We start from the raw sequence: 7,270 nt of genomic DNA on the forward strand, positions 1-7,270 counted from the left end.
ATTATAAATAGATCAGAGACCCCTTTTCTGCAGAATAAATATAATTTAAATATCCTATATGACATAAGACTAAGAATGTTACTAAAACAAATCTAGCAGTACTTATTTAAGTGAGTTGTCGAATAATTGTGATCACATACTTCTTAGGGCTTATAGCATGTTACTTTCCTGCTAGTACCCTACTGAATTTTGTAGTCAAGAATAATACTTAGTAAGACCGTCGAACCGACAAACTCAAGTCTCCCATTATTCAAGATAACCGCAGAAGAATTCAACTCAACATTTGTCAGAAACAGAAAATAACATTAATTTAGTCTTTTTTGCATTTAGGACTTGATTAATTCTGTCAATCCAATCTAAGAACCGAAAGAGCTATTTTAAAGTTAAAATATACAAGATACGTCATCTTCAAACAGTACAATGTCACCAGCCTTGTCAACAAAATAAGGTAAATCGTTTAGATGTATTCAAAAATTAAACCTAAATATGGTCGCAAAATTGAACTCTGTGGTAATTCCATTTCGCCAGAGCTCCATTTGAATTTGCCCCGTTTATGAAAACTCTTATATTAAGGTGGAGGAGGAAATAAATTTGAATGCCAGAATGCTTTGTTCCATAGTAATTAAGTTTTTTTTTAAATAATATCATGCTTAACACAATCGAATTCTTTTGATAAGTGACAAAAAAATTAAATAGCATTTTGTGACCTTTCCCTGAAACCTGCTCAATAAAGGACCAGTAGTAAAATGACCTTGATGAAAATGTAACAGTCTACTCGAGAAACAAAATCATTAAGATGTCTATTTTAAATATTTTACTTAGTATTGGCAATATCGAGATTGGTCTTTTGTTTAATAAAGACCCAAAGAAGTATTTGTGTGTATAGTGCATTTTCTGTCATGCTAGAAGTCACTGTTATTGAGATCTGTGTCAATGGCGTCAATTTTTTTTAGATACATATATCTTTTTTTATTTATATACTATGCTATTAAATGAGGAGAAGTTTTGTAAAATAAAATAAATACGGCTTATCCTTCAAACATGGCCGCCCGTTGAACTTAATGTCAATGAATTTTATGGATTTGATATCGAAATATTGCAATTATACGAATTTTGCGGATATATGTAGTCGGCTAAAAGGTTTTGAGTATTTTTAAAGATCTATAGTTGTGGATAGGGTTCGATCGGTTCTATCATAGACCTGTACGAAATTATTAATATAGATACGCTGCGCTTTACAGTTTCATCCGCTTTAAATTAAGACCATTGACGTGTCCGATTGACGTGACAAACGTAAATTTCATGTTCTTAATAAAATAAATTTTACGCGCGATATTGGCAGAATATTTTGCGCTCAACTAGATACACGCCTAAAAAAAAGATAAATAATATCTATGACACTAAATACAATTTGTAATTCAAACTCACCCTTACGTCACTTTAATTAAAATATAATTTTATAATCTGTCTCATAACTTGTTTTATCGTCTCAACATAATACTTAATACATTACCAGCCTGTAAATTTCCCACTGCTGGGCTAAGGCCTTCTCTCCCTTTGAGGAGAAGGTTTGGAGCATATTCCACCACGCTGCTCCAATGCGGGTTGGTGGAATACACATGTGGCAGAATTTCGTTGAAATTAGACACATGCAGGTTTCCTCACGATGTTTTCCTTCACCGCCGAGCACGAGATGAATAAACACAAATTCAGTGGTGTTTGCCTGGGTTTGAACCCGAAATCGTCGGTTAAGTTGCACGCGTTCTAACCACTGGGCCATCTCGGCTCAATACTTAATAATAATGTTTTATTGAAATATAAATAATTATACATAAATTTGTAATATGCTAATGTTGTTTAAATATAACGTATGTAGGTTTATATCTATATAAGTTACATTCAAAATGTTCGACATTTAATATCGATTTTCCATATTACCACGTATGAACCCATGTTACGTTTTGTATTTTGTTGTATCACAACAAAGCCGGAGTAATTAAGCACTTAGAGAGGAGAATCGTGCTAGGATAATGAGCAAAACTTTAGGACGCCTACGGCTCTGACTACCACAATAGCCGCTTAGATTTATAGATTATGTCTGGATTCCTCTCTCTTTTCCTCTTTGATTAAAATACCAGCCGCTATTATAATATAATGTACGTATTTTATGTATAAACTATACGTACCTAGGTATGTTATGAACATTATCTTACATTTTAATAATATTCTGTAAGTGTTCCACTGATGGTCAAAGGCCTTTTTTTATTGAGTACAAGGTTTGAGTACAAGTACTCACTCAGTAGAAGCGAAAGAAACAACATCGGCTCCGTACAGAAAAATTCATAAAAATTCGAATTTCGAGCCGATAGTTTCCAAATAAGGCTTAAGTAATTCGCAATAGTGTGTTGCAGTAGCACAAGTGGAGGTAGCTCTCCAGGACCAAGACGATCCCGATCAGGACGACCAGAAACTTCGCCTCGGATTATCTCCAAGGAGAAGCGGAGGACCAGTGCGCGAAAAACATCAAAATAATACCCGAAAAAAACCTACCTGACGACACCCTCTTTGAAGAGATTGGACATTACCCGGCGAAAAATAAAATAAAAAACAAGGCAGTAAAGGGGCCAAGTATTTAACACCACGAGGAAGGAGCGTGACAAACGCACGCGCAAGTCTCCGGAAGGCTGTAAAACCCCGTTTTCGGCACGTGTGGCCTCGTTACCTTTTTATATACACGCGCAAGATCGGCAGGTACGGTCTCGTCCGACGAAGAATCTACCCCATCGGATCAGTGGTGAAGACTACTTGAATGCTTTCCTAGAGTTCCGGGCTATTGTGACGGCCACCCGCGAGGTCCACTTAGCCACCTGCAAAAAGATCATGCAGACCTACCGACGCGGTAACGAAAAGCTGCGAAAGACCTGAAAGAATAACTTACACACCGATTTGGCGAAAAAGCTAAATCAAGTGTACGAACTATGGCATCCGTGCTAGTGAACGGGTTCAACGAGAGCATAAAATGTAACCGTCTTACGGTTGACGAAGCCCTCATTAACCACTTCGGAGCTATAGTAATGGCGGCACAGCTGTTCGGAGCTAGCAAGGTGGTCCTCATCGGGGATATCAACCAGTTGCCTAATATCGACAGAGAAAATCTGTTCGAAATGAGGTTGTCTCGACCAAGCCTGACAACAAACATCACCCGTGAGTTATCCTGTATGCACCGAAACCCCCTGGACGTCGCATACCCCATTAGCGAAGTCCACCGTAACATCTACTCTGCAAGCCCCATCGTCCACTCCCTCAAAATGGAGAGATTCACTGACGCCAACATACCATCCGACCAAACCATAACCCTATATCTAGCCCATACGCAGGAGGAAAAGATACTCCTGATGGACCAGGGATACGGAAAAGGTGAAGGGTCAAGCGTCATAACCATCCACGAATCTCAGGGACAGACCTACGGCGACGTTATCAAAGTCCAGTCGAAGAATGTGAGGCTCCGTATACACGAAAGTGTTCCTCACGCAGTTGTGGCAATCACTACACACACCAACACCTGTGTCTATTACACGGACGATGGTAGCGACGCTATCGGCAGATTCATCGGCCGAGCGGCGGGTGTTTCAAAAAAGTCCATCCTAGAGCACAGCCTCAAGACATCTATACATAAACGCGACATCAGAGTCGCCGAGGCTGTGCTGTCTGATCGAGCACGGAGCAGGGCCCGCTGGATTGCAGTAATTAGCATTAAAAAAAAAACTGCTATATACAGTATTTTTATATATAATATATTATCATATATTATTTATTATGGATTATTTATATATTATTTTAAATTAAAAAAAAAATGTCAGTGTGGGCCACGTCTTCCAAGAAGACAACAAGCTTGAAGTCCAGCGAAGATCTGCTGATGTTCAGTAAAAATATAAAATAACGCCAAAATTTATAAAAATAAAATTAAAAAAAGGCACGGGCAACTGTGAGCCCTTGGATGTTGTAAATTTAATAATAAAAAAAAAAGAGTACAAGGTTTGAAGCATTTTCCACCACACTACTCCAATGATGAATGAATGAACGCTTAATAGTTTAATTATTATTAAATTAATAATTAAAATACACAAGGGGCAGATCAGATGAAAAAAAAATCTCAATAAATTTTTTTTCACCGCCGAACAAGAAATTAATTAACTATTAACACAATATAAGTACATGGCAATTCAAAGATGCTTGCCCGAGTTTGAACACGCAATCTTAGGTTCTGTTGCTGTTCTTATCACTAGGCCATCACAGCTTTCAAAACAAATAAAGTAAAAGACACATCGGAAATATCCCAGTGTTGGAAGGAAGACTATTTTACTTTTAAGATTAAATAATATGCATAGGTATTATTCGCTCATCAGGTATTCTACCAACAATAAGCAATACTTGGTATCATCGGATTCCAGTTTGAACGATGAGTGAGCCAGTGTAACTACTGGCTTAAGGAACATAACATGTTAGTTCCCAAGGTTGCTAGCGCATTGGCGATGTGAAGAATGACTATTTCTATTTCTTACAGTCCCTAAGTCTAAGGGCGGTCGCGGAGGTGACACCATCAGGTGGTCTTTTTACTTATAAAATATAATAAAATATGTAAACATAGATCATTATTCTCACATATTTTACAAAAATATGATACACCCAGGTTTTTGAATATAAACCTACACTTAACAATTGTAATTTTATTTGCCTTGTCTGGGAATGACCTTTCGTTAAGAACCACATTTATTATGAACCCTGAAACGTTGTGGCTTAACCCTCGGTAAAATAAGAATTAATAATATCACTAAAGAGGTTTTCATTCTTTATAGATCATAAAAGATTTTTTGAAAAAATACTTATACGATTGACATTAAAACTTTCACATCACGATAGCTTATAGCAAACATCAGGCAAATGTCAGCTTTATTACTGTAAGCGTAATATATGTTTAATTATATTATTAAACACACAGGGAATATCATTCGTTTCGGTTAAATATTTGAATAGAACACGTAATTTGAAAAGTTCTACACAATACGTAACAGCACCTATTATTGTTTTATGAATGTCACAGAAAAACAAAACCTTAAACATTAAGTAGTGAATTTTAAAAACTACTTATTTATTCCGATATCTGGTTTTGATCTCTGATTGAGTGTCTAATTAATTATAGAAGAAAAAATGTTTATACATTATATAATTCTTATTATTATTCTTATAAAAAAGTAGAGCTAGGTTGAAATGTATTACACGTCAAGCTATGTGTGATAGTCGACTGAGAATATATGGGGAGATCGCTTGCCTATATACTGATTGTAGCACTGTGCAAATTACTATGAGATAAATACACGTACATAATGTCTACATTTAATTGATATATCCCGGGATGAAGTTTCAACTAGATTCGGGCAATGTCGAATCGATTCGCTATTATTGACAGTTTAAGTAAATATATTTTAACACAAACTAACAGGAAAATGGAATGGAATATTGAACATTAAACTATTTCCACTAATACAATTGTGTTTGCTGTATCTACGAGATGTATTTTGTTGTTCGATTCGTATTACAAGTATGTAATGAATACTTAATGTTTATGTTATGTTGAACATTCACAAATTTGTTGTCATGCAAAAGGTCAAAAAAGATTTTATGAAACCCTCGAGTAGTGATTGAGTTTCGGGTAAAAAATGTCGGCTCGTTACTACCAAAAGTTAATCGGGCAGTTCTGAAGCGGGTCGCTTGTTAGCACACAGTGCAAAGTAGTTCACAACCCATATTGGAATTGGTTCACTTGCATGGCCCAGTTGGAGAGAACTTTAATAATGGAAAGAGTCCGATAGCTAAACTTCTGTGATAACGATGCTTACTCGCAAACTTGGCCTACGGCGAAACAAAATCGACTGACGAGTTATTTAGGCGTGTTGGTGCTGAAGTTCGGCTGTAATCGATATACTTTAGCATTGTTTTTTTTATTTCAAATGTTTTGTAGTAAATTTGTTTATTCAAATCGTGGCAATAATCTGTGTTATATTTACATATATAAGTATTTCTGTGTATATTTTATCTCATATTCTGTGGAATCGTAAAAGTATACGACTTATATTATTTATAGTTTGAATTAAATTTTAGGACATAACCAGATATTAACGGAACAGCGTGAAAACATACGCTCCCAATTGTTTTATAAGCAGAAGAGATTATTTAGCCTCAAAAAAATAATGTTGTTTTGTTAATTGTATGTATTTAGTAGATAAATATGGAGAATGTAGTAGAAAACGTTTATTTTAAAATAAAAGCTATGCGGCTGTCACTTGTTTTTATTTGTTTATGTATTTTTTAAGATGAATAATCGTTATCGCAGTTTGGTGTCGTATTCTAGCCGTGTCGTCACGCAATGTAATATAAAATATGTTGAGGTGACGACGCGCATTAACCTGTGTTAATGTCCAAACTTTGAAAACTATGTGTTGGATTTCAACGTGACAAGCGAGAAACTTTTCAAATATACCGAATTGACGGTAACGTATAAATTCATTTCGTAATAAAGACAAAATGTTAAAAAAAATATTTGAAGTATCTCATAAAAACGGATAAAGACTTAAATTCATATTAACATTTAACTTTTGTAACTAGACTGAGCTTCATTCTGGAACTGAACTAAGATAATCGTTTCATTAATTTCACTGTTCTGTGTGGCCATTATACGTTTTAAATATATTAATATTAAGAATACACAAACAAAACAAATACGTACGGACATAATCAAGTTAATCCTAACGTATAAAGTTCCCAGTAATAATTAGTCAAAGGTAAACATTGCTGATTCGCAACACGTGCAGAGAGAACATGGAGCCTCAATCGCGTAACTGGCACCAAATAAGATCACTTAAATTCCGAACCCGTAGCTTCACCTTCCGTATAGCTCCGTCAGTTCTCCTACCTATATGAACCTCTACAGTAATTACACAAAAGAAATTGAACGTTTAAACCCAGCCTTCGGTGGCTATTAGCTCCTGCCGAATAAACTGGAAATTACTCAACCGTGCCTTGTAACCATGTTATTAAGTTTAGTAGTCTTCTGGGTAGTACTGCACCATATCTTTAGTGAAAATAACAGTCTACCTTCGTATTTACGTTTAAATATTAAAACACAAGCAAGTGTTCTGAGCTTGTTGCTAGCTCGGCCTTAGTAATCGTTTAAATAAGCAAATTTGTTGATTATTCGTGTGAAATATTTAAT

The sequence above is a fragment of the Vanessa tameamea genome, chromosome 3 (assembly GCF_037043105.1).
Source record: "Vanessa tameamea isolate UH-Manoa-2023 chromosome 3, ilVanTame1 primary haplotype, whole genome shotgun sequence".
In the NCBI taxonomy this organism is placed as follows: Eukaryota; Metazoa; Arthropoda; class Insecta; order Lepidoptera; family Nymphalidae; genus Vanessa; species Vanessa tameamea.